The sequence below is a fragment of the Leptonotus elevatus genome, chromosome 21 (genome assembly GCF_054856555.1).
Source record: "Leptonotus elevatus isolate MCC_2025b chromosome 21, RoL_Lele_1.0, whole genome shotgun sequence".
In the NCBI taxonomy this organism is placed as follows: Eukaryota; Metazoa; Chordata; class Actinopteri; order Syngnathiformes; family Syngnathidae; genus Leptonotus; species Leptonotus elevatus.
Window position 1 is genome coordinate 7,932,437 of NC_141259.1, and position 14,040 is coordinate 7,946,476.

At 36.5% G+C, this 14,040-nt stretch overlaps 1 protein-coding gene across 3 annotated transcripts in view; it reads left to right on the forward strand.

The window, feature by feature from the left end:
* The window catches only part of LOC147155722 (uncharacterized), a 253,608-nt gene that overhangs the window by 172,605 nt on the left and 66,963 nt on the right, over positions 1-14,040 (forward strand). For 2 of the 3 annotated variants that reach the window (XM_086065616.1, XM_086065614.1), the window contains one exon: positions 10,828-10,938. The exons of the other annotated variant lie outside the window; for it this stretch is intronic. The gene's annotated coding sequence lies outside the window, so the exon portion shown is untranslated. The remainder of the gene's footprint in view (positions 1-10,827; positions 10,939-14,040) is intronic. 3 annotated transcript variants of the gene reach the window in all.

The window sequence follows — 14,040 nt, forward strand, 5'->3', positions numbered from 1 at the left end:
AAACAAACAGACCATAATGAATCAAGCTATTGCTGTGTATTTTTGCACAGCAGTGCCTCATTTAACCCACATCTATTGGAGTGTAAACTGCGCTAAATGATTTGTTGATGGTAATGGGACAAAGCACTTTAATTAAACAGTTTGAACCCGTTGCATGTGACCAACTAATCAATTTCTTGTTATAGAATAAAACTATGTTACAAAAAATGTTACAGCACCAGATCAGGAGCAGTCTGGACCTCAGAAACAGATTCCACTCTCAGCTATAGGTTTATTATATGAAATGTTCATGCCCAGTACAAGTGTAGCATGACTCATGGTCTCTATATCTGCACAGAGGCAGGGTAGACCTTGTTTTGGTATTTTCGCAGATGTGTCCAAGTATGAATTTGAATAAATTTATTTGATAAAGGACAATGCACATTAATCAACATTTTACAGTGTAAATATGCTTGCGTTAGCTAAATTAAGCTAATTTTCATCGGCAGTCCCTTGGCCCGACTTCAGCCACCGATTTAAAGTTCTTCTTGCGCTGTTGTGTGCGTGAACAAAGCCGACTTGATTCACCGCCATTCGAAGTGGCTCTTCTCATTCTCTTTAAGAAACCATAAACACGCTGATAGTCCTTGACATGGAAAATGAAACTGAATTGCTGCAAGAGATCAAAGCGCACAAAGCACATTTTAACTCATTTGCTCCCAAAAACGTATAAATATGTTCTATTTTAAATGTTTTAAGTGTATGTTGTTTTTTTTTTTTCTTTTTTCTTTTTATTTATGCTAGAGCATACAGAAGGCTTTGATGCAGCCTCTCAACTGCAAAAAAACAGTTGTAGTTATTACACCAACGGCGAGAAGGTGCCAGCGGAGTATAAGAGATCAACCATGGCCATGTTGCAAAAAAGCTCATTTACCCACAGTTCTAAACAGATATGTGAATAATGATGAAACTTAGCTACATTCTATTGCTAATTGCTGCAAAACGGAAACAGATACAAATATACTCTCTTTTTTCATGAGCAAAAAGAGACTCTAATTGTTCTTTTGGTATGTTTTTTATAGCAATAAAACAGCCAGGAGCAAAGGGGATTGCTTAGATAAAGAAGTCGGTGTGAGAATTATTATCCATCCATCTAACTAGATTTTAAAACAAGGTAAAACTCGGTCTAAATGAGGTTTAATTATTTTTTTTTCAATCATAGATTCCACTTTGGCTTTCGTGCCTTTTTGGTGGAAATTAATTTGTGAAAAACAACCCCAAAAACTCAATGGGAAAATATCACAGTGGCCTTTACCGTGAAGGTTCGTCTGTGAAGGTTGCAGTCGACATGGTAATTAACTGACATTGTGGAAGCAATTGGACAGATTTTTAAGGATTTTTTTTTTACCTCTAGCTTCTTCATGTGAACATTTCTCTGTGTTAAAATCTGCTTGTTTTTTTTCCATTGACCATTTTTTTTCATGACCTCAATGCAAAGATGATGCCCTTTAAACATGCCCTTCAAACTTACATTCTGATGAAATTAGGGGCTCGTGGGGACAAGAAATGTCACTCCATTAAACTCAATGTAAAGAGTCCAAGTTTTCCTTCTTTTGAAATCTGACAATGTGTTGAAATGAAACATCAAGCAGCCAAAAGGAGCCTTACCCTGCGTGGAAAAGAAGAACACACACAAAACTTTTTTCCTGTATCTTTCAAAGGTCGTTGCGGCTCACAGATCCCCTAAAACCGTCAAAATAAAGTTGTAGTTTGCATGCCAAGCCAGTTGTTGGCAATGTGGTATGCAATTAACCGCCACAAAAAAAGCCCCACGATCAGAAAAAGACTGACTGAAGAGATGATTAAGCAGAGTGGTCACGTTAAGCGACCTTGGATTCTAAAACATCACAATTAGGAAACTATTCCAGACCTCGTTATTTCCAGTGTTTGGCAAGATTGTTCTAAAATGTAAAATATTGGATATTACTTACTTGTCTTTTGAAAGCAATTAGATTTACAAATACACAAAAAAAATTGACCCATAAAAAGCTATTTGTTCCTCTGTACCCGTGTATAATAGTCACGTGATTTGCTTGCATCATTTATTATATTGCCCAATTTTTTTTTAATGCCAAGGACATTTGAATAATTTGAGATTTTCTAATGTATCTTTCCTATTCCTATTTACTCATAAACATGCATATTTTGTATAGAACACACAATATTTATTTATTTAAATAAATAAACCTAGAAGAAAAAATTATTACATGGTATCTATCTTGACTTGTGATTTTAATGTGTTCCATAACCAAGCGATATTCCCTATTAAATTAACTCAAATACCAATAATCCATTCCAGCACCCAAATAGCTCACCATATTGTATAAATGAAAATAAAAAATAGGGGTGTCAGGTGATTCAATTTTTTAATCGTAATTAATCGCACAAATTCAATAGTTAATTCACGATTAATCAAAATTTTTCATCTGGTCTAAATGTACAATAAAATGTGCAATATTTTTTTTCTAAATTTTCACACTCTTGTTAATATACAAGTGGGAAAAAAATGTTTAACTAATAGAAATATATCATTGATACAGTAATTTCATAATAATTTATAACATTTTGTTAAAGTTAAATATACTGTATTGTAAAAAATAAGTGTGATATTAATTTGAGTTGAGGTCATTTTTATGCCACTAGATGGCATAATTGCATTTGTAAGACATTGGTGACAGCTCAGTGCATTTTTCTTTTCAGATTAAGAGCTATCTAATCTTTAACATATCGTGAAATTCTGCACATTTTTAAAATTGTAAAATACAACTTGATCGCAGTCATCACAAATATATCCATTATTATTCAATTTATTTCTGCAAAATTTTGACGTGGACGTGTCTGCTACGTTGTGACTGGGATTCTCCAAGTACAGGCTTTCCAAGTAAGGGGCGGTAAAAAAAAAAAAGGTACAAGAATTTGTCGCGTTAAAGGAACTTTAAAATAACTCAAATACTCCCTAATCAAAAACAAAATAAAAGAATGTAAAGAATTCAAATGAAAAAATAAATCAATAAAAATTAATTCTAAAAATGGATGGATGGATGGATGGATGGATACTATTAATTAGTGTTTTTATTGTGTAGTTGTGTGTGTCCGGATCATACCAACGTTTGTTGTTCTTATACTGTTCACATCATCTAAGCGGCATATTTGCATATGTTGTGATGCAATAACAAGTGCTGTATCCCTCGATCCAAGGTGATGCTTCCTCGCAAGAAAGAGATGGACACACCTCAAATGAATGCTGATCCATGATTTTCCTTCGGTTGTCACGCAGCGTGTGCGCGTAAATCAATCAAGCCCCTTGTTCTCTCATCAGTCCCACTTACGTATATCAGCCTACAAATAAATGACACCCCGCAGGAGGGGAGATCAATAAGGAATAAGGTGAAACGTCTTTTTGCTTCCTGCCCACAGGCCAACGGGCTCGGGCTGAAGCTAAACCAAATCTTTGTGTTGGACCTGGAGCGATTTGACTCACAAATGTCACTCATTAATCCCATCCCAAGACTGACATTGATTGGCAAAGGATGAGGAATGGATATCGAGCTTGGTGCTGTGAGTGTGCGCATACATAGGCTACTGTAAATTTGTCGAAAATAAATACATGCGGGATGGTAAATTAGCGATAATATAGGATACATTATACGGACTCACTTGGCATTATCACTGTAAAAATTTTTTTTATAATTTTTAAACGGTAATTTTCCGGCAGCTGGGGTGCCAGAAAATACTGTGAAATAACAGAAAATTACCTTCTCGTACCTTCTCGTTACCGTTTTTTTTTTTTTTTTTTACGAGAACGTTATTTTCTGTTATTTCACAGTATTTTTCTGGCGCCCCAGCTGCCAGAAAATTACTTCTTTTTTTTTTTTTTTACGAGAAAGTTATTTTCTGTTATTTCACAGTATTTTTCTGGTATCCCAGCTGCCGGAAAATTACCGTTTTTTTTAAATTGTATTATTTTTTTTTACGAGAAAGTAATTTTCCTTTATTTCGCAGTATTTTTTGGGCGCCCCAGCTGCCGTAAAATTACATTTTTTTACGAGAAAGTAGTTTTCTTTTCTTTTTTTTTTTTTTACTGTGTATATCTCATTAGATGTCTCAAAATAAATGTTAATACAATGAATGCTACCATCATGACATTACAGAAATTATTATTTTACTTTAATTTTTTTTATCAATTATAAATAAAAATAAAGAAATTACAATTTGTACTATTAATTTCTCAGTAAATATATTTAGTTTTTTTTTTTAGGTTTTTTTAAGTTTTTAAATTTTATTTCATTATATAACAGACAAATATTTGTGAACATACTTTAACAATCAATAGATGTATTTCTAATGTTAATGAACAGAAATATTGTGTGTTTTTACAGTCAGTGATTTCATGTTATTTTACATTTGATATGTAAAATCAGAGTTTATTTTTAATTTTTGGTATTTTTAAAACACAGAAAAAAATGTTAAATAAAAATTATGTTCTATTACAATTTTGTTTTTTGTTTTTGTACAGTGTAGGGTATACAGTACATGCAAAAATGTATTTGATAAATATTTAATTTACACATTTTTAGTTAAAGTGATACTGTGGACAATATCTGAAGTTGCACATTCTTATCTTATAATCACAGTTTACTCACCAGTTGCTCTAATCGAGCAGTTTTCCACTGAATACTTAGAATAACATTTTTTAAATTATCAATAATTAGACTTTACACCGATTTGATCGGCTGGATCGGGATCAGGTGATATTTATGCAAAATTGGTGATCGGCTGGAATGTCAATAACGTCATTGATCGGCTAAACGAAATAAGACATTACATCATGTTCATCAGCGTTTTGGGGAAAATTTGGGGTGTTTATTCCCCCCATGTATTTCAATTGCTTTCAATAATAAGTGGGTTTTCACTATTTATGGGTCAGGCCAGTCCCTATAAATATAAAACTTTGAAATACATATATCGCTTCATCATCTGATTTGAATGTGTGATCGGTTACCACGCGACACAAAAATAATAAATATATCAAATGAATGAGTGCCTTTGAGAAATCACAAATGTTTGATCCAGTTCTTGTTCTGGATCTCATTAGCCCAAAGCAGCAAAACAAAAACAACCACTGCTGTGTTAGATTAACACACAACTCAAATGCCAGACACAAAGCGAGCGTGTATGAATTACAATATGACACTCGAGCGTACACAGTGTTCTGCCTTCCTTGTAGGGTGTTCCTTTGTGATTAAAATAGCAGTCAATTAACTGTGAGTCAGAGTCGGTCCATGTTCTGATCCTGTCTGGTTAAAAAGTGCTAGTGGTAAGCCATAAAAGGGCAAGATGAAGACTCTTTACAAGACGTCTTCTCCTCCTATTCATGATTTACGAATGAGTCATCTTTGATGTAGGCCTCTACAAACAGCATTTGTTTTATTATTCGCTGGTTCACTATGCGGCAGCTGGACTTTAGCTGCAACCCGCCCATTATAAACTCAATATGGGAGGAAAGAGGGCCGTGGAGCACTTTTTCTTGTTTAACTAACTTTAATTACTGTGTTTTGGAGTTTCAAAACACACAGTGGCCCCATCTAGAAATTTGCATGTTTTATTCTTTCATTAATATGCAGTTGTAAGTGCTAGTACAAATTGTAAAAAAAAAAAAAAATTGTTAGACTGAACATGCTTCATTACTATGGCACAAAATTTGGTTAAATTGTAATCGAGTACTTATATTTTTTTCCAGGTCCATACTGCACTTCCTTTTAAAGGAGTGCAACTTGGGCCTTCTTTTTTTTCTCCCCTTCCTCATACCTCATTTTTCTTTTTTTTCATTTAAGAAACTCAGGGCGCTAATTAGCGAACCGTCATCCTTCCTGTTCTGCGTCCCTGTGCTACTCACATTTGTATTTAGTGTAGGAAGTTCAAAATAAAATTTCACAATTGTACGGAGAGCCTGTGAACAAACAAATAAATAAAAAAAACAGACAAAGTGCAATTTTTGCAGGAATTGTGTGGGAATGCTGAAAAGCTGAATGTTATTAGCTGAATGCTAAGATTTGAATGAATGTGCTTAAGAAGTAAATTGAAAGAAATGATGTGAAAATTACAAATTATTAATTGTAGTTAAGTGACAAATGAATAAAAAGAAAACTTGAACTGCAAACTGTCCAAGGTGGGATTTAATCATTTAAGAGCAATTATAATCCATTTCCTGAAATGATAGTCAGTTGGTATCGAACCATCGAATGTACCAAAATGCGGTCCAATCGGGGTTTGAATCAAGGTTCTTTGTGGTGTGAGGCAATTGCTCAAGCACTTAGCTAAGTGAAATGTTGTAGCTCTTGGATCAGGGCGTAGTTATACTTAAAAGTTTTATACAACGCTGAAAGCAATCAATGCTGGATGGGGACACATGTTTAATAATTTCAGTGAAATTATAATGCATTTCCTGATATGATAGTGAGTTGCTTTACATGTATATCGCTTAGCATAATGGACATGGATATATTTGCAATGTACATGCAAAGGTGGGATTCAAACCCACGACCTCCTGGTTACTGGACAATGCACTGAGAAGTATTAGAGAGCTGGTAATGATGATCAGTTGTATGTATGGAAGTGGGCGGGGAAGGATTTAGAAAAAGTTCAATGTCTGTCCCATTGCAAATGAATGGGGAAAGTTGGATATTTAATGTTAAATTGTGTGAATACTGTAAGTAATGTGGAATCAGAGGATATATTCCCAGGAAGGCGGGAATTTTTGAAACTTGAACGGTGTAAATCGGAAATATTATCTGGGAGTTTTTACATGGCAAAAAAGTGTGGAGAATAAAAATCACAATAACATGTGCTTCAGCATTCCTACAATATTTTTTTTTTAAAAAGAGCTTAATCAGACAGCCAAGTCGCCATCTTAAATGTGTTTACATTTGCTGGACTTACTTTAATTTTTTTGTTTTTTGAGAGAGCTCAGTATTGTTCATTCGGTAATCTTACCGATTCAATGTCATCATCATTGTGCTCTCTCTTTTTTTTTTTTGTACAGTATGTGCGTGAGAATGTGCGGGTGTGCTCATTAACTCACCTAAAACCTATTAAAAATCCCATACCGTTCCCCTAAACCGAATACTTCAGAATCCCGCTAAAGTCGTGAAGTTGTCAGGAGACCCGAGGAAGGATCAAAGAAAGTGAAATCCAGCACCGATCAGACATCACCTACTACCCACCGGGTTACCAACCAGAATCCTTCACCAACCCCAGAAACATCTAAATTCCAACAAATTAGGGAGACCTCAAGAGACCAAAGGAAAGACTGAGAAAAGGAAGGAAGGATAGATGAAGCAGAGTGAGATCAGGACTTACTCTAAGAAATAGTCCAATTCCCATCCCTGCAGTACAGTATTATTCAATGGAAGCTAGCCAAGCTTAATCAAAAACACCTGATGTGTTAAGTTTTTAAACTGAGAAAAACTTGATGAATGCTTTTGTTTTAGTGTAGTTTGCTTGTTTATATTGCACCATTTACCTTCCGTTCCTTCGTAAGAGGATGGTTTAAAAAAAGAAAATCATTTTCCTCTCAGTATACAATATACTGTACCGGTTTGGCAGAAACATTTTTGCACGGTACCAAATGTGCTGTAATTATTGTTTCAGCCATTCTGTAGTGTTCCATGGCAATGCATCATAAGCAACGGAATGGTGTGTGTTTTCCTCCTGGAACAAATAGCTGAGGATACACACTTAGGTATAGTAAATGGGCTCACTTCCTCTCCATGAACTCGGATTACATAACAGCTGAGTGTTGTTCCTTTGCTGACAACCACTTACGAGGACTATGATTTAATGTTTATTTACAGGTAGTGGAGGTCTGCATTGAGGCTTTGAGCTACCAAACTATTCAAAAATATTGGCATTGTTGTACAAATAGTAGAACTCGATCTGTTGGATTGTACCAAGGAAGATGTTTTGTCGCTTTGGTTTTGAAGTTTTTCCCATGAAACGAAAGCTGCAAAGGTCAAGCGCCTTCTTTTTGACATCATACTTCCGCAGCACAAGAGGTTACGTGTGGCCAAACTGGCTCTGCGGGCCGGAGGGGGAGTTCCTCTGTTCGGGGTGGGATCACAGAGGATACCCGGCTCCTTTTCCCATGTTTCCCCCGGCCAATGAAAACACAGGAACACGCCACATTCCCGTCAGTGACACATCGACCTCAGGGAAAGAATGAGTAAATACCAGCGGCAAGAATGCCAGAAGAGGGAGGAGGAGAGTTTGTTGGAATGGCCAGAAATCTTTTCAACTTGGAAGTAGCACCTATTAGCAGCCACCTGTGCTTCATTTAGGTGAAATCCTTCATTAGACTTAAGAGCTCATTTATTTTCATTTGCCAACCCCGCTCTACGCTTTTCTGCGGCGATCCAACTGTCGGATACAATTTAACCTTTGCGGAGGGGTCCCTGCAGGACAAAACCTGCAGGTGATGCCTGCTTCTATTGTATTTCCTACTTCCTACCCCAACACTATTTTTTTGAGCATTTGGGCTCTTTATTGTAATGTTGTGACCCTTGTGAGGATAAGCGGTTCAGAGAGTGGACGGATGTTATTTTTCTTTGCTCGGTCCATGTCACCAATGCAAACCAAACAAATAATAAAAATAAAGTTAGATTTCAATTCATTTCGGATTTCCGAAATGCAGTTCAGGATAGCCGAAATAAAGTTATGGATACAGATATCAAAAATTATGTTACAGATATCCAAAATGCTAAATACAGATATCAGAAATTGCAAAATATCCAATCGTTTTGGATATCCAAAATCCTAATTCCAAATACCTGAAATGAAGTTACCGATATCCAAAACGCCATTCCGGATATCCAAAATTATGCTGATTACCATATCCGTAATGCAGTTAGAGATATCCGAAATGCAAGTTCCGATATCGGAAAATGCTAATATAGATATCAGAAATGCAGTTTTGGATATCCAAAATGCCAAAAATTGCTAATTAAGATATCCGAAAAAGGTAAATTCTATATCCAAAATAATGCTGATTACGATATCCGAAATGCAGTTAGAGATATCCGAAATGCAAGTTACGATATCCAAAATGCAGTTAGAGATATTCAAAATGCGAGTTGCGATATCTGAAAATGCTATTACAGATATCAGAAATGCAGTTTTGGATATCCAAAATGCCAAAAATGGCTAATTAAGATATCCGAAATGGCAAATGCCATATCCAAAATGCTAATTACAAATATCCAAAATGAAGCTATGGCTATCCGAAATGCTAATAACATTCCGAAACGATGTCCTGGGATTATAAAAATGCCATTACGGATATCCAAAATAAAGCTGATTACGATATCTAAAATGCTCCGAAATGGTTCGGTCCACCTATCCAAAACGCTATTACGGATATCCAAAATAAAGTTATAGATATCTAAAATGCTAATTGGGAAATCCAAAATGAAATACTAATGACATTCAGAAACGACGTTACCGATATCCGAAATGCTCATTACAGATAATGAGAAATGAAGTTACCAATATCCGGAACATGGATTTAAAAACATGCTAATTAATTAATTTCAATTATACATATGTTTATACATACGTAACGCCGTAGTACATGTGTATAAATCTCTTATTTCTGGATAAGACTAGACAGGGCTAACTCATGGTTTGATAGATATTATTTTTGTTTGTTTGTTTGTATCATTTGAACACATCATTTTATCCCTAAGTGAGTTGGGGATTTTTATTTCTGGAATTTGTTTTTTCAAGCCGGCCTGCACTGTAACAAATGGCCAAACAAGATGTAATAGTGTTCCTGATTACGAGACTGAAAAGAGCAAAATGACATCCAGATGCTCCCAATTACGCAGCCTCAGCGCTTAGTTTGCCGGGGTTGTCGTAATCCCCTCCAAATGCAAACAGACACTGATGACGATATTTGCAGGCAACTCATTTTAAATTAAATAGAATGATGTCATTTATCCTGTCCATGTAGAAATATCCACCCGTGATAGACGATCTAAATTGTTTGCACGTGTTATTTTGAGTTCATTGTACGCTGGTTGAATAGTTTGGCTTTAAAAGCATTGCAATGTAACAACAACAACAATAATGGAAAAAAATGAGGACAGATGTATTTTCCCAAAAGCTGTGAGAAAAAACAAAATAAACCTTACTCTACTAAAATTAGGCCCATTCTAGGTGTGTAAATAGTATATGAAGTTCTACAATTATCAGTCCATTGTGTTTTGCGCAATACGCTTCAAAATTCTCATGAGAACCGGCGGATATGGAAGCGGATAACAACTTTGTGGATGTGGAAACTGTGTCTTAGTTTCACACAGGCTTCAAATATCGCTGGGTGACTCACATAAACAGTAAGAAAAAACAACATTGCTATCAGATTTGTACCACTGAATGGTCACTAGAGAAATGTTTCCTGTCACATTCCTTTGAAGCTGTTTGATAGCATTGTCAATTCCACAATCTTTTTTGCAAAGGTGGCAAATCCAGGTCCAGAAGGTAAAAAACCCTGCCACAGTTTGGCTTTAGCCCCTGGTGCTAGCTAGCTAGCTCCCATGGTGCTAGTTTACCTGCTAGCTCGCTAGCTAGCTAGTATCAGGGGCTAAAGCCAAACTGTGGCAGGGTTTTTACTTTCTGGACCTGGAGTTGCCGCCTCAGTTTGTTTGTTTTTTTGCTAAATATATTATTTCCCATAAACTTACTGAGAATGGCTAACAACCGGTTTTTTTCTCTTTTTACGTCTTCTCCATTAAGGTTGTGTTGACCTGAAGTGGCACGAGAAGCTCGGCACTAATGAGATTCAGTGAATTGAAGGAAGGCGTCTCCCCGCCAGAGAGGGAGGGCTTCCTCCGGAGCTGGAAACGGGTACGGCATGTTCTCCTTGAGACATAATGTGCTTAGCCATGAAAACACCATTAGGGGATATCCCTGCTTGCACTCCTACACATGATCACATCCACAATGCATGGAGGCGCTCACACGTGTGGAATTTGCTCCATAACTTCTGCTTGTTCCTTTCTTCAACTTTATTTTTTATTTTTTATGTCAACCCTAAGCCTGAACACATTTAAAAGCCTCGTCTTAATGGAAGCAGCAATTAAGTTATCAAATGGACACAAGCATTATGTAAAAGACGGGTAATATGGCAACAATTTGGACGTTGCCGTCTTCCTGGAACGGCACATGCTATGTCGGGGGCACAATATTTCAAGGCTATTAACTTGAGTGCTTTTTTATTCAGTCTCATTATTTTTTAAACAGCATAGGAAGTCATGTAAATGTAATATTCATTTTTACTTTCATTTTGATTCCTATGGAGCTGTTTAAAATTCAGTCATTTTCCGTTCTTTACCGGAGGAAAGCGCTGCTACTTTCATGGAGAACAATCGTAGGCGATTTATTTATTTATTTATTTATTTCAATGTGAAGTCTTTGAGCATTTGATACAAAATGAAGACAATAATGTCCTGCATGTATTTATTCAAATGTACTATTCAGTCTCAATTCATATGCACTGTGTTTACATGCAAAAACAAAAATCAAACAGTCCTTATTTGGAATTTTTCCATTTTATTTTAAATATATATATATATATATATATATATATATATATATATATATATATATTTACGCCAATTTGCTTTCCGAGAGCTCCCTAATTTAGATCCTAATGAGAATTTTTCAAATGCGCGAATCCTTATCTAGGAAGAAGAAAAAAATGGCTAGAGACCATTAATAGTTTATAGCATGAGTTAATGATAGCAATGATTCCTAATTGAGCTCTACAGAGCGTAACTATCTGGTGGTCCTTTGCACTGGTGCCAGGAATGTCTCTCATTAATTCATTTTTTCCCCCCGGTTTTAAATATGCATGCAGAACACCCCCCGTTTGAGAAAATAGTTATTTATATTCGGGAAAAATAAAACAAGTATCTTTCTTAGTGTACTTAACAAATCATTTTGACAAGAATGAGGAAACTAAACTGTAGGTGTCGCATATGGGGATAGGGATGGGCTAGTACCGATACCAGGTATCAATACCAGGCTTTATTGCAAGGAATTGGTACTCACGGCGATGGCAGATACGATACCAGTGTCGATAACAGTACTGATACCAGCTTTGGCGCCCTCTTCTGGCTGTTTTATGATTAAGAACTAGAAATGATAAGAATATAAAATTGCCATTAATCTCATGAAATTATAAGAAAAATGCAGAGGTGGCAAATCCAAGTCCAGAAAGTAAATACCCTGCTACAGTTTGGCTTTAGCCCCTGGTGCTAGCTAGCTAGCTAGCTGCCCCTTAGGTAAATGAGCACCATGGGAGCTAGCTAGCTAGCACTTGAGGCTAAAGCCAAACTGTGGCACAGTTTTTACTTTCTGGACCTGGATTTGCTATATTACGATTCAACTTTACACTGATCTGATTGGCTAAATTGGGATCGGATGATATTTAGTACTTTATGCTAAATCAGAGATCGGCTGTAATGTCTATACCTCCACGAAATAAGACATTGCATCATATTATATTTATTGTTTATCAGATTTGTTTGTTAAAGTGTGTTTTTTTTTATCATGCATTTCAATTGACATGTGATGTTTACATAATCTTTTTTTCTCAATCACTAATGGCTGACCGGCCGAAAAATACCGATCAAGTAAATCCCAATTAGGACATATAGGTATTTTGTTGAAATTATTTGGCATTGCTTTTTGGGGGAAATGTTATGGATCAAAAGTACTTGTAGTATTTAATATTGGTGACTACGAGTTGAGTTGAGTACTTGTACTGGTATCAGTCTCAAATAAAGTGGTATCACTCATTTATGATACTCCTACATGGAAGAGATTAAATGTCCATTCACACATAATTGTCATTGTTGTGATACAGTTACCATGGATATAAAGTTTCCACATGACAGTACCGAAGTTGCCTATTTCTGTCCTTCTCGATTTAGACTGTTATTTAGTCACTGGCCTGCTGCTTTGGCCGCACTTTCCACCGAGACTGCACGCAGACTTACGGTCCAAGCGTTATTATTAGCAGCGACTGCGTGAGCACATGATGCGCACGTTGCTGTTTTGGTTGCCAACCGCCGGCTCGGTAAACAGCGAGTTGCCATAGCAGCCGTGCGAGCGCTTGACAAAACAGCGGAAACAGGAAGGGATTCCCTTTCAGCCCAGTGATGACGGCACTCGCTGTTGCGTGGATTCCCGTCAAGCCTCTCTTCTGGCACCACTGGGGGTTTCCCCCTTTCTTCGTCTAACGTGCCAACTGGTCTATGCTTAAAAAGCCCCGCACATGTGGTGGATATAATCACTCCCACGTGCAGACGGTGTTGTCGAACTGGCGTGCTGTATTGAGAGATTGCTTTAGGTCAGTGGTGTATTTATATGAAAGTCATTTTTAGGGAAACATGCTCAAGTGTTCTTGTTCTTAATTTGCCTAAAAAGAAACTTTCAATTCTGTCAAAGGCCAAGTGAAAACTTTTTTATTTTATTTTTCGTAGCTCTAATTTCACATTTGAAAGCTTTGTCTATCTTGTTCTCTCCTCTCATTCACTTCTCTTTGGGAGCAAACATAAAGTAAAAAGCATTAGAATTGTGAAGAATTAAGAGATTTTAGTGCCGGTGAGAAACACTCTGATTGGCTGTTTGTTTTTACGTAGCGCTTTGGAAAAAATTATTAATTGACCGCCACAAAAGGCTCAGTCCATATGGCTGAACTACTTAAACACACTGATAAGTAATACCAAGCTTCTTTTTTTTTTAAGCCCCTACCATCTTGTGCACAATTGCCACTGTTTTGGTTGTGAAATGCACCACTTCGAACGAGGTGAAGCACAGAGAACCAGACATTGTATCCAGACTTCACCGCTTCCAGACGAGGGGCAAAATTCCAACATGGCAGATGGTGACCGAGACAGCCAGTAGAGAGGAAGAGCTGTACTTAAACTGAAGACGAACCCA